General features: G+C 40.8%; 1 protein-coding gene across 4 annotated transcripts in view; it reads left to right on the top strand.

Annotated features, from left to right (window-relative positions):
- LOC124133040 (ribitol-5-phosphate xylosyltransferase 1-like) overlaps positions 1-25,024 on the top strand; it is a 191,106-nt gene that overhangs the window by 108,322 nt on the left and 57,760 nt on the right. The gene's annotated exons all lie outside the window — the stretch shown is intronic.

Below are 25,024 nucleotides of genomic sequence, written 5' to 3' on the forward strand. Positions count from 1 at the left end.
TGCATAAACCATGTTTTTATTGACAGGATGTCCAAAAACCTGACATACTGATGATTTACAGTTGGCAGTGTCAAATATTGTGCAATGTATAATTTTTTTTATGTTTTCACTACTAATTTTCACCACAAATTAGTGTTCGGAATAACAGTTATAAAGCAAACATGTAAAGTCGTGATCCACTGATGATCGTCCCACCACTAGAGATAAATACCATGCTCATTGGATACATTTTGAAACAATGAGTTGTTTGATGAATGGTATGTGACAGGCACGAGTCCAGTCATCCGTTTCTTACACATTCAATACTTGCACCATTTCAGCATGGAATTGATGCATATTTTGTCTATTTTCAATCACAGTGGTGCTTTAATACATAACACAACGATCATGAGTGACGTCATGCGGCTTACTGCTTGCTACTCATACCTACTGTGACCCTGCACGAAATGTTTCAACCACATCTGTGATGATCAAAACGATGATGATAATGCAAACAAGACAAGATCAAAGAACTTTTATTAAACTCTAAAACCATCAAGTTTCGACACAGATGTGGCTGAATATGACTAAGACATGAGAAACGTATCAATGAAGTTCGATCAGGAACGTAGTGCGTCCTCATCTGACCTTAGGTCATCATGAAGTAGCCAATCACGGACCTTTTCGATCGCACATATGTGTTTGATACCAGTTACATCGAATGGGTTTCTCACACACAGTTGTGAAATTAAACGGCTTCCTTTGTGTCACTGCTGGCTGAAATGTAATGTTGCTTGAACGTCTCAGACAAACAAGTGGTCTATAGTGTGAGCAATGATTAACTTCCTGGTGGTCACTGATCATGAATCATCGACACTGACACCTGGAACAGTTGTTTGTCTCGATTCATCTAATGAATCAACATTACAGTTCATTTCCACTTGGAATAGATGAAACTATTTTGTTATTTTGACAAGTGAATGATTTCACCTGGCTCCATTAGTTTTGAGGAATGGAGGGGCGGTTGGGTAGCCTTGTGGTTAAAGCGTTCGCTCGTCATGCCGAAGACCCGGGTTCGATTCCCGACATGGGTACAATGTGTGAAGCCCATTTCTGGTGTCCCCCCGCCGTGATAATGCAGGGATATTGCTAAAGGCGGTGTAAAACCATACTCACTGTGAGGAATGGGGAGTTACTCAGACATCCCCCTCTACGTAAACTGCCCCAGTGTCAGGGCTGATGGATGGGGATGTTACACCAAATAATGAACTTCTCACACCTTGCTGTGCTTTGGTTGGTTGGTTTCAGCATTCAGCAATATTCCAGCTATAGGACGGCAGTCTGTAAATAATCAAGTCTGGACCAGACAATCCAGTGATTAATATCACGAGCATCGATCCACGCAATTGAAATCGATGACATGGACCAACGAAGTCAGCGAGCATGACCACCCGATCCCGTTAGTCGCCTCTTACGACAAGCATAGTCGCCTTTTATGAAGCATGGGTTGCTGGAGACCTATTCTACCCCCACCTATTCACGGGTCCCTTGCTGTGCTGGTTATAAAGGAGGACTGTGCTGGCTATGAAGGAAGAATGTATTGATTATATGTTTATATTTCTTCATTTTCCTTTATAGAGATTTATTCACTTATTATTGATTTCATCAATAATTAAAACAGAAATAGATTTTCTGTTATCTTTCTATGTAAAATAATTGATTATGATATGGAATATCTGATTAAGAGAACATCAAGTAGAGAATGCAATCACACCTTGTGTTGACTTTCTGTATGCGGGTCTATTTTCTCACAGGATCTGTCAATTCTTACCTGGCCGATTCCTCATCTTCTATTGACATTCTGGAGGCACTTCCCATCTCCTGGGTAGCGTGATTTCAAAGAACCTTTTGATAGATGGATGTTAAAGTGTTAGCATTGACAGCCATTAAATGATGAAGTGACTTGCACCATACCAACATAAGCTAATTTATTGATCATAATCACATGTACGACCCACTGTTGATTTCTCCATTGAGACTCTACATCAAAGGATCAACCTCGGCCAGCGTTTGATCGCGATCTTATTGGCAACTCGAGTATTTCTCACTACCACTGGCTTATCACTTAATGCTTTCCAAATTTTTTCTCACACCTTCGCCACATTTTCTAATTTAACATGTCCTGTGGGATCACTTTCACAGTGGTAAAGATTGGTTTTCCTTTTAAGTGTTGCTTAACCTCGTCTTTAAAAATGTGAGAAGACGTGAAACATTGTGAGATTTGTGAATTATTCAGAAAGGTAACAAAATAAGGATTAGGTGATAGAAAATTGCATGTGAATATGTTTGTTTTTTTATTCTTATAGCATTGGAAGTAGCAGTGAACGACCTACAAGCTGTGACTTTGCCTTCATTACGTATAACCACCACATTAGTCAGGAACATTAGCAATGCCTGTAGAATTTCATTAAATATGTATATGACATTTTCAAAATGTAATTTTAAAGTTCTCGGAGGGACTGGCTCACAGCCAAAGGATAAGAAGTTGCTTTTGAAGACCTAAGTTTGACACGTCAACTTTCTGGATTCTTTGCTTTTGTAGGCATCTAGAGGTTTTGAAAGCAATATTGTATCACTTTATTCGGTGGAAGTTTTTGAAAGATGCAGCTATATCATTACTGAGTAATCAGCATAAGAAATGTCATTTGTATTCATGATTAGAGCCATAAAGATGCTCCACCACTCTGGAGGATAGTAGACAGGCCTGATCGGGGACCTTCAGTGTTGGTCATTATTGGGGGAAGAAATGCAGGGTATGATTATCTCACACATTAAACACCCTTTAGACTTTCATAAAGTTACTAAGCTGCCGCTGCAACAGTTAATTTGAATAATTAACGCCTAACTGTTCCATATGAGATCCTATTTCCATACCTGATGGGAATCTAAACCTGAGGACATTGGGACGAGAATTCAACTTTCCCGATGAAAGACCAACCTCCTGTTCAGACGCCATTGTGTATGAGCATGTTTCTAAACACGTGAGTGGCCATTTTTTTATCTGACAGTTGAGCATGAAATTAAAGTTTCAAATTGAACCAATATTTGGATATTAGCTTATCAAGAAAAATATATAGTTATGTCCCTTTGAATTGATGACGTCCACTCCCGACCTTTTCACATGATAAATGTGATGAATATTTGCTGATTTCTGTTAACTTATATTGTACTTTTAAACATATCCTGATTCACATTCAACTTATGTTTGAAACCTGATGTTCTGAACTGTGTCCTTATGAAATATTCCTTTCGAGACATCCATTTATATATATGAGACGTATTTGTTGCTTCATTATATATGTATCATAACTGATAGCTATTTAAAGGTTTGACATTAAACATCCTGGATTAAAGTTACATTGGAGTTATCTTAAAACCTGATGCAGGCTTTGGCCTGACGCAGAAAACCTGTGTTTTTGATGCAATCTAAGCAGAAAATATGCAATATGGCCATTGCAATTCAGTCGATGACGCTGATCATCCAGTCTGTCAAAATCATTAGTTGCTCGATATACTGTTGGAACATTAAGATTCAAACAAGGTGGCAGAGGTACATCTGTTAATTCGACTGCAGTATCAGATGAATCTGATATGGGTACTAGTGCAGCGATAGAAACTAACAGTTTTAGTCCACTAGTCCTTATAATGATACCATACAGTAAAACCCTTGAAACCGTCAAATTCCTACTCGTCCTTAGGATATCTTAACCATTTGGCAGTTTGGTATGGACCACATGACTAGTTCCAATTTCTAATGCTGCAGTGACTGTTCAAATGAAAGGCGGTACAGTAGGATTTTAAGGAAGAATTGCTCAAGCAAAATATTTGAATGATTTTTGACAGTAAGAATCAGTATATGAACATTTGATGCATTTTAGTACCTCAAAGTACAAGACAACAAGCTTAGTAACCACTTCCTACTTGACTTCAGGAATGTAATAGGTTGATGTTTGTCATTTGAATTCGTTATTGTAATAATCATCGTTGATAATATTCTGTGGTTGAAATAAAGGCAGAAGTAAAGATGTAAAAAATCATGTTGTTGATACTTTATTGTGTACAGTACCGGGTCTGGTGAGAACCGTCTTCATGTCTCGTAAGAGGTGACTAACGGAATAGGGTGGCCATGCAGGCTCGCTGACTTTGTTGATGCATGTCATCGTATCCCAATTGCGTTATTATTTAATTAGATTAACAGCTAAATAGAAATACCTTAAACATGATTTGAACAGATACTTTTTATCATAGAAATTCATATATTTACGAAATCTAACATCAATTAATATTTTGTTAAAATGACCCCTTACGAAAGACCTGTCACTTCCTGTAGTACAGCTGAGGAGTCACAATGACCCCCAGTTTTAAAATTTAGGCAATCAGTGTTTGTTACCTGAGGATTCTATTCCTGTGTTGCCACATTTACTTCATTCCCGCTAGTTATCTAGAATTAATCACAGTTGGATATATATTCTAGCTAGTTGTCTGGAAGCTGTCATGTCTGGCTATGTATTTTAGCTTAAATGAGATGTATGGAAGCCATCATGTCCGGCTATGTATTTCAGCTAGTTGTATGGAAGCTATCACACTTAGTTTTATGGAAGCCATCACAACCGGGTATATATTCTAGTTAGTTTTATGGAAGCCATCACAACCGGATATATATTCTAGTTACTTTTATTGAAGCCATCACAACCGGGTATATATTCTAGTTAGTTTTATGGAAGCCATCACAACCGGGTATATATATTCTAGTTAGTTTTATGGAAGCCATCACAACCAGGTATATATTCTAGCTAGTTGTCTGGAAGCCATCACAGACGAGATTTGATTGGCAGTGTTGCGCAAGGATGTGTGACTCTTATCAATAGTTGACAGGATGATAGTATTAGCTGTTGAATGCTAAGTGGGTATTGTCACAAATTAAGGCTTTTGATCACTGGCTCATTTAACATAACTGGAACTGTTCCCAAGCTGTCATTATTCTGCCACTGTTTTCTGATAAATCTCATCACACATTATGGTGAGACCCATTACTTCCATTCATTTGCCCCTTTGGGCTTTCTGGTTCAGGACTTGCCCTTGGCAAACTCGCACGGTTAGAAATTAATTTTCATTTACACTAGTCCGTAAAATGACCTGGTACGGGATGCTATCTACTTAATGGTGAAAGTGGTGGTCCACAAGGAAATGTCACTATTCCTTTCTTAATTATGTTAATCTCAGGCAAGCAGACATGTTAATTTCGTACCCTGACTTTCAGGTCAGGGGGATTCTGTGGTCACAATGGTGGTTTTGAAATGGAGTGAGTGTTTTAGATAGCTGTCATCAATGCGGCAACTATATCAGGGTGGCCTGGCAATAGTGGAGTCTGGGCCAGGCAAGTGTCTGACCGCATGAGCATAGATCCATGCAACTGAGGAACTGTGAAGCACAATTTGAGGAGTCTCTGGTTTTACCAATCCTCATTAGTGCCATGGGGCACTGAGGACGTATTCTACCACACAAACCCCACATGGATCCTTCATTGTATTATGGAGTGGCCATAGATGAGTTAAGCCACTGGCCAAGCCTCAGTTGTCACGCGGTGATGGAATAATGGTGCTGAGTACCTTGGTATAATCCTCAGTCGCTCACTCACCCTGGGTGTATTCCTCGCTTTCTCACTCACTAACCAACCCCCACTTACTCACTCACTCACCAACTCAGCCAAGAACTCCAGGCTGGCTTGCCACTACCTGAATACATCACTATATTCCTGGTGCCTTATGTTATTATTAATGTAGTTAATATTTGATGAATATTCTTCTGTATTCCCCAGAGCTTCTTCCAGAAGAGACCTTCCCTATAGCCATAAAGTTTCTGTCTCTGTATGATAAACCTGCTACAGCCTGCAGGAAAGCACAAATAGCAGACTGATGAATTGTCAAACACCAACATCTCAATAATTAATCTCTTAGATTAATCAAAAAACAACTCTCAGTAAGGCCATGCATAAAATTCATATCTATCCAGTTCACAGAGGTTTCTCTGAAGCTGAAAATTAATTTTGTTCACTGTTTGGCCAGTGTAGATATCAGACGACCTGCTGATGGAGTGGGAGCTCGGCAACCACAAATCTAATTCTGCAACTCCTTCAAGGAATGGTCATTAATTGGTTTTTGTAACAACGCCGTAATTTTGCCACTGCTGTTTGTCTTGTGGATCTGTTTCTTTGGTTTGATTAATTTTATTAGTCTGCAGTATTCAATTCACTCGTTTGAATACCTTAAATTGGGGCCCTTGTCTTTAGGGGATGAGGAAATTGTGGTTATTATGAAAGATAAGAAAGTTGAAAGGGAGGAATGATTTATGAGACAAATAACGGAGTATCATCTCTGTTGTTAAGGCAAACTTTTACCTGACATTTAACTCAATCCGGTGATGCTGTTCTTCAATCACGGCAGACAGGAGTTTGGTGGTTTTTGTGTATTAATAATTCATGAATAAACTTTGCACATTTAATTCTTCAGTTCTGGGATTTCAGATAGATGAATATGTCTCTGAATTCCTTTAATGAATGATGCCTTTTGGATTTGATGTGGAATCACGTTTTGAAATGCCATTTATTCACTTTTTTCAACCCTAGACTGATTGGCAATGTAGCTGCATGTAATTTGATTGCTTTCTGATGTCATGTTCAACTCTTGAGATCCATCCACATCTGAAATCACATTTGTCAAGGTTGAGGAAATACCACAAGTGTGACTCACTCGACCCAGTGCGTTAATTAGGCTGACAGACATGTAGCATTTTTCATTCTTGTTCAGTGTCAAGAGTCTCAAACACTGAAATAAATATTCCTATATTGATGTAATTGCAGAATACTACTCACTCTGAAATGATCCGCTTTCACCCACCACTCATCCATGCCCACCCTTCTTACCCACATTCATCCATGCTTTCCCAAACTCACCCTTGCTTTCCCACACTAATCCATGCTTACCCACATTCATCCATGCTTACCCACACTCACCCATGCTTTCCCGCACTAATCCATGCTTACCCACATTCATCCATGCTTACCCATACTCACCCATGCTTTCCCAAACTCACCCATGCTTTCCCAAACTCACCCATGCTTTCCCACACTAATCCATGCTTACCCACACTCACCCATGCTTACCCACACTCATATATGCTTACCCACACTCATCCATGCTTACCCACACTTATACATGCTTACCCACTCACCCATGCTTACTCAAACTCACCCATGCCCACCCACCCTTATCCATGCTTACCCACTGTCATCCATGCTTACCCACACTCATCCATGCTTACCCACACTCATCCATGCTTACCCATACTCACCCATGCTTACCCACACTCATACATGCTTACCCACTCAACCATGCTTACTCAAACTCACCCATGCCCACCCACCCTTATCCATGCTTACCCACACTCATCCATGCTTACCCACTCACCCATGCTTACCCACACTTATCCATGCTTACCCACTGTCATCCATGCTTACCCACACTCATCCATGCTTACCCACTCACCCATGCTTACCCACACTTATGCATGCTTACCCACATTCATCCATGCTTACCCATACTCACCCATGCTTTCCCAAACTCACCCATGCTTTCCCACACTAATCCATGCTTACCCACACTCACCCATGCTTACCCACACTCATATATGCTTACCCACACTCATCCATGCTTACCCACACTTATACATGCTTACCCACTCACCCATGCTTACTCAAACTCACCCATGCCCACCCACCCTTATCCATGCTTACCCACTGTCATCCATGCTTACCCACACTCATCCATGCTTACCCACACTCATCCATGCTTACCCATACTCACCCATGCTTACCCACTCTCATACATGCTTACCCACTCAACCATGCTTACTCAAACTCACCCATGCCCACCCACCCTTATCCATGCTTACCCACACTCATCCATGCTTACCCACTCACCCATGCTTACCCACACTTATCCATGCTTACCCACTGTCATCCATGCTTACCCACACTCATCCATGCTTACCCACTCACCCATGCTTACCCACACTTATGCATGCTTACCCACTCATCCATGCTTACCCACCCTTATCCATGCTTACCCACTGTCATCCATGCTTACCCATACTCATCCATGCTTACCCACACTCATCCATGCTTACCCACTCACCCATGCTTACCCACACTTATGCATGCTTACCCACTCATATGCATGCTTACCCACTCATCCATGCTTACCACCACTAATCCATGCTTACCCACACACTCACCCATCCTTACCCACACTCATCCATGCTTACCCACTCATCCATACTCACCTGTACTTCTTTTAATCCATAGGGGCGGTCTGGTAGCCTAGTGGTTAAAGCATTCACTCGTCACACCGAAGACCCGGGTTTGATTCCCGACATGCGTACAATATGTGAAGCCCATTTCTGGTGTCCCCTGCCATGATCTTGCTGTAATATTACTAAAAGCGGCGTAAAGCCATTCTCACTCACTCCATCCCTAAGTCAAGCCTGCACACAGCACTATATCTGTCAACTATACACTCTGTAAGAGGCTCCCATATAGATGAGAGTACAGGTATTGCACATATTTATGTGAATCTGTAATGCGAACATTTCAGTAAATATTCTTTTGTCAGAACCAATATATAAGTGTTGGCTTATCCGAACTAATAGATAACTGTGGACATTGATCCTGTTATTTTGATAGCTCAGAACGCCCTTTCAGTTCCTCAAAATATACAGTCGTAGCAATATTTCCCTATTGTAGTGACAGTTGTGTCATTATGCTGTATAAATCACCAGGAATAGTTCCTGAAACTGACTGTTAACAAGACTGTCTGGTCAGATGACTCTCTTTTGCATTTCACTTGTGCCCGCCATTTCTCAAGAGCATTGATCAGCACAGCCTTTATAACCATAATTATTGGTAGTTATTACAGCGTGTGATATGGTTGAGCATGGCAATTCCTCCACGGCCATGTTACGTATTAGCCATCCCACAGACTGGCTATCTACTTCATCACCTCCTACAGCCATATTGCTTTCTCCTGGCCTCAGTCCCGGGCAGACAGGACAGGGGATGAAATAAACTAAGTGTCAATGTTTGGGGACAGATGTATGTCTGTCCTAGAGACAGTTATTGTTTAGTGGAATATATATGTGTACATGTAATACATGTTACAGCGTAGACTTTATTCATTGTAAGGAGTGTGTCCATAACTCAGAAAAGCAAATATCGTGTGAAACTTTCTTAGAATGTTACAATTGAATTTATATAATTCTTGTGAATACTCTATCTCTATTACATCATTGCCAAATTTTTGTATTTTGGCTGCAATCACACCAAAACTAATATTGAGGTTTTTCAACAGAGGTCCTCCTCTGACTGTCAACTACACACAATTAGTTGTCACCACTATAGTACCACCGATCATTGATTCACAGTAAAGAAAGAGAGTGTGTCAGTCAGAGTCAGAAAAGCAAATATTGTGTAAAACTTTCTTAAAATGTATGAATTTATAAAATTACACTTTACCTATGAGTCATTAAAGACAGCTGACAGTAAAGCATAACACGACTGGTTGGATATTGAATTACGGTAAGTCAAACAGGAAGAAGTCAGTTGTCAGGGATTCAGGAATTATGGAGCTGACAAATTTGTGCAGGATTACAAGAAAGGAAGATGACTCCGGCCATCAGGTGTTTGACGTAGATTGGTACATGATCCGTCTCCTCTCCGTTGATGCTTAGAAACGTACATTCAGAAATTCACATAAGGTGACGTAAGTGATGCTTGGCCTGACTTTCGTGTTACAATTCATTGCAATAATGATTCATGTATTGTCATATTCACTGCAATATATTGCATGCATTCTTTCATCGGTAATTTGTTATGAACCTAAATAAATTACCGTATTTGACGTAATAAGCGCCCCGCTCTGATAAGCGCCTACAGCGATATTTGCTAATATATTGGCTAGTGAACAATCCCAATAAGCACCCCTTCGGATTGATCAATGTACACAAGACTTATTTATTTGTGTATAATACGCACTTGTGTGTTATATGCACCCTTAATCATTGGCAATTAAATTCTGGAAAATATATCTGTCGTGTATGATACGCGCATACTTTTCTCTTGTATCATTTCAGGCTGTCAGCATGATGATCTTTTAACTCTGTTTTTTTCTCACCAATAATATATTCTAATAAGAGCACCCTATTTCTAATTTTGAGAGCGCCCCGGGCGCTTATTACGTCAAATACGGTTACCCACATTTTTTACAACTGCATATCTATATAGCATATATCTAGGAGGTTGGTCATGAATAGCTTCACTTTTTCGATCACAGGAATCAGTTCATAATTTCATAATTTCAGTTTTGACATTTACCTTTAGTTTCATGTTTTAACTTTGCCAACAAGATGAAATATGCATGATTTTGAAAACGCAATATACTGGTATTTTCCAAACATATTGTGATAAATATTCAGTAGTATTTCACCTCTAGGTAACATGGGTATGGATGTGAATGTGGACAAGCACAACACAAACAGCCCTCCCATGTCTGGAGGTGAAGTGAACTGGGGTTTCACGTCTCGGTCAAGATAACTGTGACTTGTACTAGTCCAGACTATTGCCGGCTATATAGTCCTAACCACCTGAATCACCATGCCGCAGTTTAACATGAATACCCCACTCAGACACAGCATACCGACTCCGAGCCGACCAGTCCTTGATTCATCCCCTTAATGCCAAGCGCCAGGCAGGTTAACAACAAGTACCATCTATTAACGTTTTTTGGTCCCATGTCAGGAAGTTTCCCACATTCTCTCCAGATGCTGCTGTGGCAGTTCATGTAACAGTCGATGTTGCAGTCCTAATAAAAGTCTCCCTGCCAGCGTTAATTGGCCATTTCCTTGAAACCCACCTTCAGCTTTGGCTGTTTGAAATGCTCATCTGTCATTTGAAAATGCAGTTGGGATAGATTCTGTTTGGGTAAGATTCACTAAATATTATGAATGAAAAATGCCTGCTATGAAACTGCAGTTGGGGCTCTTATACAGGATGTAAGATGCATTGAATACTGGTGTTTATTGACTAGAATTCCCCTCCAGGGAGGAGCACTGCATGGCCCCTCCTCATGTTCCTGTTGTGTTTGATGCAGCTGCTGAACAGGTTGTTCAGCTAACACTGTCTCTTGTAGTCCATCCATCTGTCAGAAAGTCATGCTCTGCACTTCAGGCATGTTCAGCCTTGCAATCTGAGAAATTGCAATATTTTATTCCGTCTAACAAAAAATCAGAGAATGTTAGAAAAATTACAACAAACAATCTATGAATCCTCATTTTGCACAGAAGCTGTATTTGTCATTACACTTGTGAACATCCATCACAAAGTTTAATGTCTGTTTGAAGAAGTTCAGGAAACAACGCAAAGGCGTGATAAGTCAGAGAATTTTTTACATTATGATGATTCTAACAATGTTGTCACATCTGAACATGATAACAAACTGGCCTCAGTACCCATCACCTACGTAAATCTACAACATTGGAGTTACGATGGTCGTAGCACTACGGTCACTTTGTGGAACCCTGATCCAAAGTTCCACAAACCTGTCTTTATAAGCTCTATCACCTACTTGAATCTGTGTTAAGGCACTGGAGTTACGATGGTCGTAGCACTACGGTCACTTTGTGGAACCCTGATCCAAAGTTCCACAAACGAGTCTTTATAAGCTCTATCACCTACTTAAATCTGTGTCAAGGCACTGGAGTTACGATGGTCGCAGCACTACGGTCACTTTGTGGGACCCTGATCCAAAGTTCCACAAACCAGTCTTTATAAGCTCTATCACCTATTTGAATCAGTGTTAAGGCACTGGAGTTACGATGGTCGCAGCACTACGGTCACTTTGTGGGACCCTGATCCAAAGTTCCACAAACCAGTCTTTATAAGCTCTATCACCAACTTAAATCTGTGTTAAGGCACTGGAGTTACGATGGTTGCAGCACTACGGTAACTTTGTGGAACCCTGATCCAAAGTTCCACAAACCAGTCTTTATAAGCTCTATCACCTACTTAAATCTGTGTCAAGGCACTGGAGTTACGATGGTCGCAGCACTACGGTCACTTTGTGGGACCCTGATCCAAAGTTCCACAAACCAGTCTTTATAAGCTCTATCACCTATTTGAATCAGTGTTAAGGCACTGGAGTTACGATGGTCGCAGCACTACGGTCACTTTGTGGGACCCTGATCCAAAGTTCCACAAACCAGTCTTTATAAGCTCTATCACCAACTTAAATCTGTGTTAAGGCACTGGAGTTACGATGGTTGCAGCACTACGGTAACTTTGTGGAACCCTGATCCAAAGTTCCACAAACCAGTCTTTACAAGCTCTATCACCTTCTTAAATCTGTGTCAAGGCACTGGAGTTACGATGGTCGCAGCACTACGGTCACTTTGTGGGACCCTGATCCAAAGTTCCACAAACCAGTCTTTATAAGCTCTATCACCTATTTGAATCAGTGTTAAGGCACTGGAGTTACGATGGTCGCAGCACTACGGTCACTTTGTGGGACCCTGATCCAAAGTTCCACAAACCAGTCTTTATAAGCTCTATCACCAACTTAAATCTGTGTTAAGGCACTGGAGTTACGATGGTTGCAGCACTACGGTAACTTTGTGGAACCCTGATCCAAAGTTCCACAAACCAGTCTTTATAAGCTCTATCGCCTACTTAAATCTGTGTTAAGGCACCGGAGTTACGATGGTCGCAGCACTACGGTCACAGAAACATTGTATTCACTTCTAATGAAGTCTCAAATCTTAACATGACACTGAAAAGTGTGTGATTCAGATCAACATACCTTTTCACACACAAAAATATCGCATAAAAACATCGATCTGTCTACAGCCTATGCATCAATGGATGTAACAATGGCTGACAAAAAACCCATTAGAACTCTATGCATTCCAACTTAAAGTAAGAGGTGTCAAATCTACCGTGGCACTTAACCTCAAATTTCAAAACATGATTGGTTTGTCTCCCAATTCACTGACATTGCTGAACTTGTTCTCTTGTCCGGCAGGCTTGCACTGTTTTCTTCTCAGAGGCATCTGTATTACCTGGCCATGCTGACATCCCACTTTGGAAGCTAAAACAGTCCCAGCCAAACACTAGATGACCATCAGCCAGATCCAGCTAATTGATTTGTCACTTGGCCAACAAAATACAAGCTCCAAGTCATAAAGACCATGTTGACACTGTTTTTACGCAAGAAAAACATCACCAACAAAGTCTTGAAAAAGATGGAATTTGGATTGGCTATGGCACTTTTTTTCCCAGCAGGAATTGGAATAAGACCCCAACACATGGAAGAAAGTCATCTTCATTGATGTAATTTGTTTGGCATTTCACAACAACAAAAATTTCTCCCTTCATTTCCTGACAGATTGTGTGATCTTCAAGCCAAATTCGCTGCCAGCACAAACTACCTATTCCCCCAAGGTTTTATGGTGAGAACTTAGCATATATTGGGTGTATTCATATGCATCAGATGTGAGTTTACTGGAGGAAATTAGCCATGAATTATTGATGTATCAACTTTCAGACTTTTTATGATTCAGTTTGAAATGGAGCTGAATCTGTAAGTTTCAAATATGTCAGGTTCAAATAACACTCTGTTTGGAGAATTGCTTCTGTGATAAATAAGTGATTTCTTTTTGTTTTTGCCAAAAATGTTATTTTGGGGTGGGGGGGTTAAGTGTTGGATTTGAAGATGAAGGTTTGCTGAATGCATGAATGCATATGAGTTTTGGTAAAGTCAGTACATATATAGCTGCCACTGTAATATCACAGCTAGGAATTATTTGTAATTCGACTGAGAAAAGCAGTCCTATTCAGTCATAGATGTAATCAGATGTGTTCCCTGTTGACACCAAATTGGGCCCCATTGCTCAGAGCCTGGTTCCAAAGAGCCGCTGATAACCTCAGGGAGCTTGGGAATGGATTATGTCATTGGGGGGCCTGTTAAGGTGCATCAATTTTGGAAATTTATTCAAATTTGGGGAATTTGGTGTAATAACTTTGCCATTTCCTTCCAACTTTGATGGCCGTATTCAATAGCTTGCAGACAAACATATGCACGAGGCTGTCCGGTGGAGCATGGAGTGGTGCGAAACACCAAGTAAGGGTGGTAAATACGGCACTTTATGAACAAATTGTCAAAACATGAAATTGTGTTTCTCTTGAATTGGGAGGAATTATATCAGTTATTGGAAACTGGGTCATGTAACAAGAATGACAAGAATTTCTGGTGTTTGATCAACATTTGACATTCTATGGGTTGTTGAGTCAGATTGGCTTGTGACACAAGACACGTTTAGGGCTGAGGTTATTCAGTCCATATGTTTATGTCCGATTAAAGAGTATGTCGGATAAATGAAATTAAGTACAATGTGGTATCACTGTTCATGATCTAAATTGGATAACTAGATGATAGATAATGAAAATATGTATGTTGTAATAAAATAATTAAAAAGGAAACATACATATTATGTTATATTGTTTGCGGAATATGTTTTCAGACATAACATAGGGCATTCCGTACTACAGACTGATTCAAGATACTTTTGAAAGCGTAATCTGGAGTGAAGGTCACCCTTTTAAAACTAGTGCCGCAAAGCTCAAGAAAGCTCAAGTGACTTAATTTCAAATCAGTGTGGGGGTAAATGGAAGGAAGAGAAACCTCAGTAAGCCAAACCAATAGCTTACCTTTTGTTTCCGAAGGAGCCAACAACACACACTGATCCCTTGAATCTGTGCTGTGAGACTTAACTTGTATTACTTATTATCATTTACTATTATCAAGATTGCCTTCGTGGCTTAGTGGATATAGCGTCTGCCCAGTGAGCAGAAGGTTGGGGGTTCGAACAAGGGTATAAAACAAGGACTGGTCGACTCGGAGTCAGTATACTTCATCAGTGTGGGGTATCTATGTAAAACAGTAGCATGGTAACTGGGCTATTGCTATACAACAACCATTAGTCTTGACTAGAACAAGCACGCACACATACACGCACACGCACGCACACACGCACTCACTCACTAATGGATGTCGCTAAATACGTGGAATAATCAGGAATGCAGCATTAAACCCCATTTCACCTCACCTCAGCTATTTTCCAGTGTTGTTATCCTATCAGGTCAGACAAAATTTCCCAGCTACTGTCCATTGAGAACACTCCATACCAATATTCAAGCATATCTACAGAAAGGATATGTTGGATGTATGCACCGTTAGTTATATGTGTTTGTTAGTGGCCCTGCTGAGACTTATAGAAATGTCATGGATATATCAAATTGGCTGCTGCCATAAAGCTGCCAGTTTTGGTTGAGTCTGAAAAACAGCAGAGGTCGTTGAAGCTGTATTGTGGTCTGTAGAGGTGCAGAGAAGGCTGATGCGTTCCACACAACTGATAACAGACATGGTGAGGGGCTGCAGTAGTCGATGAAGCTGTATTGAGGTCTGTAGAGCTGCAGAGAAGGCTGATGCGTTCCACACAACTGATGGACATGGTGAGGGACTGTAGTGGTCGTTGAAGCTGTATTGAGGTCTGTAGAGGTGCAGAGAAGGCTGATGTGTTCCACACAAGTGATATCAGACATCATGAGGGACTGTAGTGGTCGTTGAAGCTGTACTGAGGTCTGTAGAGGTGCAGAGAAGGCTGATGCGTTCCACACAACTGATGGACATGGTGAGGGACTGTAGTGGTCGTTGAAGCTGTATTGAGGTCTGTAGAGGTGCAGAGAAGGCTGATGCGTTCCACACAAGTGATATCAGACATCATGAGGGACTGTAGTGGTCGTTGAAGCTGTACTGAGGTCTGTAGAGGTGCAGAGAAGGCTGATGCGTTCCACACAACTGATTGACATGGTGAGGGACTGTAGTGGTCGTTGAAGCTGTACTGAGGTCCCTAGAGGTGCAGAGAAGGCTGATGCGTTCCACACAACTGATAACAGACATGGTGAGGGGCTGCAGTAGTCGATGAAGCTGTATTGAGGTCTGTAGAGGTGCAGAGAAGGCTGATGCGTTCCACACAACTGATGGACATGGTGAGGGACTGTAGTGGTCGTTGAAGCTGTATTGAGGTCTGTAGAGGTGCAGAGAAGGCTGATGCGTTCCACACAACTGATGGACATGGTGAGGGACTGTAGTGGTCGTTGAAGCTGTATTGAGGTCTGTAGAGGTGCAGAGAAGGCTGATGCGTTCCACACAACTGATAACAGACATGGTGAGGGGCTGCAGTAGTCGATGAAGCTGTATTGAGGTCTGTAGAGGTGCAGAGAAGGCTGATGCGTTCCACACAACTGATGGACATGGTGAGGGACTGTAGTGGTCGTTGAAGCTGTATTGAGGTCTGTAGAGGTGCAGAGAAGGCTGATGCGTTCCACACAACTGATGGACATGGTGAGGGACTGTAGTGGTCGTTGAAGCTGTATTGAGGTCTGTAGAGGTGCAGAGAAGGCTATTGTGTTCCACACAAGTGATATCAGACATCATGAGGGACTGTAGTGGTCGTTGAAGCTGTACTGAGGTCTGTAGAGGTGCAGAGAAGGCTGATGCGTTCCACACAACTGATGGACATGGTGAGGGACTGTAGTGGTCGTTGAAGCTGTATTGAGGTCTGTAGAGGTGCAGAGAAGGCTGATGCGTTCCACACAAGTGATATCAGACATCATGAGGGACTGTAGTGGTTGTTGAAGCTGTATTGAGGTCTGTAGAGGTGCAGAGAAGGCTGATGCGTTCCACACAACTGATGGACATGGTGAGGGGCTGCAGTGGTCATTGAAGCTGTACTGAGGTCTGTAGAGGTGCAGAGAAGGCTGATGCGTTCCACACAACTGATGTCAGACATGGTGAGAGACTGCAGTGGTCGTTGAAGCTGTACTGAGGTCTGTAGAGGTGCAGAGAAGGCTGATGTGTTCCACACAACTGATTGACATGGTGAGGGACTGTAGTGGTCGTTGAAGCTGTATTGAGGTCTGTAGGGGTGCAGAGAAGGCTGATGTGTTCCACACAACTGATAACAGACATCATGAGGGATTTCAGCAGTAGTATGTGGGCAATATTTGATGCTATTGGGACCAATGAGATTTGAGCTGTTATCTCGCTGTCTCTCTGTATTCCCAAATGCAGTACTGGCTACCATCACTTGGTTGTAATTATTACACAGCGGAGAAGCTTGCAGTAATCCATGCAACTTAACAACTTCACAGTACAGACAGAGTTGCCAGGAAAAACATTGAAAAATCTTTATTACGATCCAGTGTCATACATGGAAACAAACTGGCTCAGATTATTCTGTTATAGTGTGCACATTCAATGTCCATATAGACAACTAGGGACACGACTGAAATTGAAAGGTTCTATTTACCGTAACATTTCATAAATTTAAAAAATTTGGTGTTCAGACTGATAGAACAAGGGGCCTTCTGATGCTGACTAGTAGGTTGTGGAAAGATGAGGTCTATAAGTACTCCTTGTAGTTGAAAAGTTCACCTGAATTGAAGATTGTTTGGTCACAATGCCTACTGAGTAATAATTGTTGAATGGGTAGCTGACTGTCACCTTGTACCTGTTATGTGTTTGTGTGATATTCACTACTATATCACGACACATCATTGTGTTAGATCAACATAATTGTGTCAGATGAACATCATTGTGTCAGATTAACATCATTGTGTCAGATGAACATCATTGTGTCAGATTAACATCATTGTGTCAGATTAACATCATTGTGTCAGATCAACATCATTGTGTCAGATTAACATCATTGTGTCAGATCGTCACGATATGGCTGAAATATTGCCGATGTGACATAAAGCATTAACTCACTCATTCACTCATTGTGTCAGATCAACATCATTGTGTCAGATCAACATCATTGTGTCACATCAACATCATTGTGTCACATCAACATCATTGTGTCACATCAACATCACTGTGTCAGATCGAACCCTTGACTACAGCCTTGTGGTTGTCTTGTCTTTGATTTCGGGCCAAAACAATTCCTTCTTGTGGACAGTCTGTGACTTGTCTCTCACCCCTTCCTGTAGTATGCAATGTCTACCATTGTACAGGTGACCTGTGTCATCCCGGGCTGAAATCCAGTTCACTCACTCACTCACTTCTTCCTAAAGTATGTACAATCTCAACCATTCACACAAGTGACCTGTATAATCCTGGGCTAGCTCACTCACTCACTCACTCACTCACTCACTCACTCACACACACACTCACTCACTCACTCACTCACTCACTCACTCACTCACTCACTCACTCACTCACTCACTCACACACACACACACACACACACACACACACACACACACACACACACACACACACACACACTCACTCTTCACAAAGTTGAACATGTGAGGTTGGGCATGTTGCTGATTTCATTAGTTCCGCTTCAATGAGCACATATGTTGGGAATGAAGGGATATTCATCAAAGCAATCTGACACAAAAACACCATCAGTATTTGGCAAAACATCACGATCAAGGAGATTATGTTGAGCGACTGGTCCTGCTGTGAGGGTGTCTTTGGCATTAGGTACCCAAAACATGTACAGATGCGCTCAAGGTCTTCTAATGCAATGCACAACAAAGTTGGATGTTTTGAATATTTTGCAATCAAGATTTTATTAAATAAAACATGAAAACAAAGTCACAAAATAAGTATATAGTATTTGGGTTTTAGGCATCAAAGATCTCTATGTTTATTCATGCCTAAATTGTTTTTTTTGTTGGTAATCCATTTATTATTTAGGATTCCAAACTATATTCTGAGTGCCAGGTATATTTGGAAAAAAGAAATTTCTTGTTTAAAATTGAGATTTTTCATTTTTTCCATACTTTAACATTGAATTGTTACACTGCATTCAATGGAGTAATGTTAAACTTAAAGCATTCAAGCCTCTTCTTTATACCCAGGTGTCCAGTGTTATCAGGGAGAAACAAGTCTCCTTGCAAAGCCAGAACATTAGTAATAACTACAACAGAATGAAGCGGGAAATGGTCAATTCCAATTTGGGAATATTTACTGACACTTGCTGCAGACTTGAGGCAGAAAACCGGCCTCTCAGCAGGCCTGGATAAATCCCCGTAATTTCACAATTCTGTATGTAATAGTCATATTCTGACTTTCTGGCTGCAGACAAACTACATATGAATGAGTAATCCTCTGAAGATTCACAATGTACTCTCACACCAATGATAAGTCACGTTATGATGTTTCCAGTAGTGGCAAGCTGCTTTCCTATTCTCCTTTGTTGCAGTTAGTTAACTGGAAACTATTACATCTTCGGTATAATACTTCCCTTGCCACTATTATTTCTGTATGTAAGTCAATATAAGTCAGAACCTCTCCTCATTCTGTGCAGTTAGTCTTGGACAGTAGAGATGTTGGTACTATGATATTTGGATATTTCTATAAGAATGAACACGTATTTCTGTCCTGTCATTAAGACAGATTTGCTGTATTCCTGTTTCCTGTAAACATTCATTTCTTGTAGCAGCCATCAAAGTAAGATGATGCATCTGCTGCCATTTATCTGTCGTTCTCCTTAGAACAAGCAGGAGTTATTGCTGATAACAATTCCGACTACAAATTACCTAATTTCAATACTGTTTGCCCTGTCTTTGTGGAACCTCGAACACTGAAAGGTTAGCACCCGTTCGTGAGAAACAGTGCTTGTTTTGCAACTCTCCAGAATAATTTGAACCCATGGTCAAGCTGGAGAGGATGGGTGTAGATTGCTGCAGCAGGTCTTAAATCTTGTTTTCAATAAATAAAAGCGACAAAGCCATTTCCATAATCATCAGAAACCTCTGCAAAGTTTTACGCTTCTGCCTCTGCCTGTTTATGAACCACGACTTACCTTCTCAAGTTTTCAATGCAGGTCTATCCAACATCTACAGATGATGTTCATCAAACTGTTTCCCGATTCAGTGGATGTTGTGAGTGCGGTTTGTTTCCCGTAATGATGTCCCTTGTGTATTGTACACAGCTTCAGTTGCATTGTGGGTCATGGGATACCTTCCCCATTTCGCAGATCCGGAAAAAAACATTTATTTTGATGATGGAGACAAATTAATTACTGTCACTGATAGTGTCATCAACAGTGTGATGTTCCATGATACAGGACTACCACAGCTCATTATTAAGGCTACTTATTAGTGGCTACTGCTGATGCTACTGTTGCTGTTGCTGTTGCTCCTGCTGCTGGTGTAGCTTATCAAAATAAATGACTTCAATAAATCTTATAGACTAACACCTAGTCAGTGACAACATGTCTTTAAAATAATTACATATATTTTCCTTCCAAAGAACCTTTCCTCTTCTACTTTTTTTGGAATCAAGCAAACTAGTCTTGGTTAGTTCGATCTAGACTTGTCTAGGCTTTTAGTAAAATAAAATACCGAAAAAATATAAATTCTACAGTCATGGCGCAGGACTATAAATCTTGTATTCATGATTTAATTTGGTTCCCGTGGCGATACCTAGTGTCTTGCATATTCAAATGTCACATTGCATTCACTGACAACCAGACTTTTATGACAGCACTGCAAGGAGAGATATATGTCAGCAAATGTCTGCGATATATATTTGTGTTGGTAATTTGGGGGATATTTGCCACATGGTAGCTATTGATCTGGATTCCTTATGAGCTTGTGGCTCTTCAGATCCTGGTGACATGGAAAACAAAAAGGTTCTGTCCACATTGTCAAGAATGAAAGATACTTAACAGCATTATCTTTTTCTTCACTGAACTGAAGGTATCCAATGGCAATGAACCAAAAGTGGGGTATAAGTAGCCAAACTCCATTTGTGAATTGCACGACACCGGGGGAATATGTCATCTGATGAATCTTGTTTATCGTGTAATTTTGTTCCAAGCAAAGCTGCAAATAAAAAAAAATATTCTTCCTCCAAAGCTGAAATGTTCTCTTCTGAAGCCTTTCATTACTATCATCACATGAGTTTATGTCGGTCATATACTGGTTGACAGTGGTACGTGTATTTGCTGAGTTAATCAACAGTGGCCAGTGGTCATTGACCCTGTAGTGGACGGCCCTGTATTTGATTCTGTAGGGTAATAAAACATTGTCATGTGAAAACCGTGATGTGGTCACTGGAGCAGACAAATTATCTCTCGGAATAAGGCGAGCAGAGCTAAATAAGCTCGGGACGTTATTGGCTATTGTTTACAAACAAAGCTTCGGAATGGTCGACATCCACAGAAGTGATCAAACTTAATCAGTAGTAGTACAACTTACACAGTTATGGTACCATTTGTGGCACTCGGATACAGTATGGGACAGTTTGCATGGTATATACCACACGCTATCATGACATATGTTGTGTATGTATCCCTTATCTACACATGTACCATGTACTATCCTGATTTATTACCTACAAGGGCAAACAAATAATCGGGGGTTCATAAAAATCATATGTGCCCTGGTCATATCACGTCACAAGACAACAGTGTATTATTTTCCGTCATCTGGATGGCATTGTTGAAGTCATTCAAATCTTATTGTGACGTAAGGGCGGAATGACGTCACACTAAAAACAATGTCATAGCTGAAGATTGTTGACATCATTCGACAAATTGTGGTTCCGCTGCTCTTGCGACTTGCAACGTAAACACTAAAATTTGACTCTGTATGTAGATATCATCTTTGGTAATAAATAGAATATTACATGTGTGTTCATGTCATACTATGTTTACTACACTTGTACCTAAATTGTGGTGTTGCTTGGGAAATACCGGAATTTAGACACTCGTGTTGTAAACATAGTATGAACACTCATATAATATCCTCTATATATATACCAATCAACATATATCCCACATATTATCACAAGGTTATTATAAACCTTTCCTCACTTACAGGTCCTAGTTGTGCTGAACAAATGCGCTGTGAAGGAACAGGGGCCAAGCGAATGCTGATATTTTTTGCTCCACTATTGATTCCCAACTTGAGAACATTCTCTAGTGGCAATGCAAGGAGATTCAAGAGCTGAATTGGATGGTTTTAGGTGAATTTGTATTCTTAAGGATTTGTCGTTGATAGTGTTGAAATCCACTCAGTTTTTGTTGTCTTTCTCTGAGGATTCCTGTCCGTCATTTTCAGTTCCTGACCAGATCCTGATGTCCAGTGAAGCTATTCTGTCCTGGCATCAGCATGTCAGGTCAGACTGATGGCTTTCTTGGTGTTCCTGAACATTGTAATTCACTTATTTGATAGATGTTCACTGACTACATAGATCTGATTGATAGAGTGGGAGAGATTGGGTCTTTATTGGGTGATTTCTTCGTTTAAGTGTTACAAATGTCCCTGGCTATATCACAACTTTAATTTGGAGCAGGTACACCACTGGCTGTTAGAGTGAGAACTGAACCTCAGGTGAGACTGGACAGGTGGTCTATGCTTGATGTTTTAAATATAGCCTACTTTAGTCTCCCGTCATGAAAATAAGCTAACTGTATAACAGGTTTGCCTATTGGTATTAAGTCAGGAAACTTGAAACAGGGGTTCGTTCCGAAAGGACCAATGAAGATCCTAGGTTAGAATAGATCTTCAGCAACCAAGGCAGCATTATAAATTGGCACTAGTCCTGTAGTCCTTGCCAGACTACCCAATAGTTAAGGTATCATAAGGACTAATACAAAGAAATCTGCCATTTCTGAGGGTTTTGCTATATGTTATCATTATAAGGATTAGTGGACGGAAAATGTTAGTTCCATCGCCGCAATGCATGTTGTAGGCAACGACTAATGGGATCAGGTGGTCAGGCTTGCTGACTTAGTTGATACATGTATTTGTATCCCAATTGTGTAGGTCAAAATGATGTCAATCACTGGATTGTCTGGTGCAGACTCCATTATTTACAGACTGCCGTCTTATAGCTGGAATATTGCTGAGTGCGGCGTTAAATAGCAAACCAACAAACAAACAAATCTATCAGAAAGTCTAGCCTGTTGAGTGCTATCTAATGTAATTTTCACTAAGTTATGAAGCAAAGAAGTTATTTTCCAGACATAAAGGTCAGATATCAAAGATTACATCAGGAAATATGGTTCAGTGATTATATGTTTTTTTAAGTTTTTATGATGGAAACTGTGACAAAGTAGAGGTATTGCTTTGACAAGATCTTTCTTGACATCATGTTACAAATTTCAACAGTTTGAAAAATGACAAAAATATTATGTTTTTGAGATCCAAATTGTTTAAAGCATATAGTTTTTTCACAAGGGTTTTCACAAGAACAAAAGGATTGATGAGAATGCCGAGGAGACAGATACGTCTCTTCCTTAGATGTGCATGCTTCCATTTGAATGTAATGTATGTGTAAATTGAATTTGTCCAGACAGAGCTTGGATGAGATGACAAGGTGTAGGAGATGGAGTCTTTCATGTTGACAGCGACAAGTCAGAGCGCTCACAGAGTGTTAGTGTAATGACCAACTACTCCCAAGCATACTACAAAAACACAAACGCAACAAGCCACACCATGCATTTAAATCTATCATTAAACATTCATTCAGTTTTAACAGGCATGAAAAGTTTTATTTGCCAAATGCATCTTCATCTGGGGAGTGTTATACCATGATATATTGATTTATGGCCCTACATCTTTTTGCTGGGGGAAAATAAGAGGGGAGCTGTTGGGTGGATGTTCTATCACCTCTTATTCCTTATTCTCATTGTACTAAAGAGTGGCAGATCACTTCTTCAAAGAGTCAGAAATCAGAAGTGGGAACATTAAGATTTTCCCTCATGAAATCCAGGGCTGTTGAGCCGGTGTAAATTAGAAATCTCTGACAGAAAATTACCAAGGCTGCCATTGTATGAGCACCTGGTGGATGTTTATAAGTGAGATGGAGTGGGGCTGTGATGTGGAGTCTTGGTTTGGATTCATGACATGGAGCCAGGATGTGGAGCCAGGATGGGGAGTCGTGGTGTGGAGCTGTTATGTGGAGTCTTGGTGTGGAGCTGTTATGTGGAGTCATGACATGGAGCCAGAATGGGGAGTCATGATGTGGTGCTCTGATGTGGAGATGTGGTATGGAGCCATGAAGTGGTGCTGCAGACCGTTTTTTTCCCCAGACGCTGCACGCAGTGTGATTATCGATTAGATTGTCTTGAATGGGCACTGCCATTTTGTGTGAAGCAAATGCAAGTTATATGAAATGTGGAATCTGATTGGTCAATAGGAGGGACATAGAAGTGACATAGAAGGGATGTAACTCGTGATAGCCACTGGTGGTGCTACGATCGAGCACATAAATTCCAGCCTAGTTTGCAAGGGTGGAAACTGAACTTTGACAGTCAGTTAACTCCCTTGACTCATGAAGTTCTCTGTGAGGTCTCTACTGACAATGGTGTGTCGTTAGGAGATGTCTTGATGGGTAGTGGGTGTCCGCAGTGTTCACTAAGGTTGGCATGGGATTCGTGAGGCCTCTTAAGTTACTCTCCTACCATTCCACCATTTAATCCTCTCCCTCTCTCAGCAGATCTTTCTTGCACTTCAGAAATCCCTTAACTTAATTGATAAACTCCTTCGGTTTACAGGAAGCTCACAATAGCACCAATACACTCATCAGGTTAGAATAGCTGCCCACCAAGCTATCCTGGTCACAAGAGGCAACTTAATGGATCAGTGGTCAGGTTCACTGACTTGCTTGTGGATCGTTGTGCGCTTACAACATCAATCACATGATTGTCTGGTCCAGACTGGATTATTTACAGGCCGACTATTGGAATATTGATGAGTGAGATGTTAAACAACTGAGAGGCACGTTCATTCACACACATACACACTCACACGCTTAACTCAAAAGTGTTTTCCTCGACTTGATAGGCCTTC

This window comes from Haliotis rufescens, unplaced genomic scaffold (assembly GCF_023055435.1).
Source record: "Haliotis rufescens isolate VD_foot unplaced genomic scaffold, xgHalRufe1.0.p SCAF_23, whole genome shotgun sequence".
Classification (NCBI taxonomy): domain Eukaryota; kingdom Metazoa; phylum Mollusca; class Gastropoda; order Lepetellida; family Haliotidae; genus Haliotis; species Haliotis rufescens.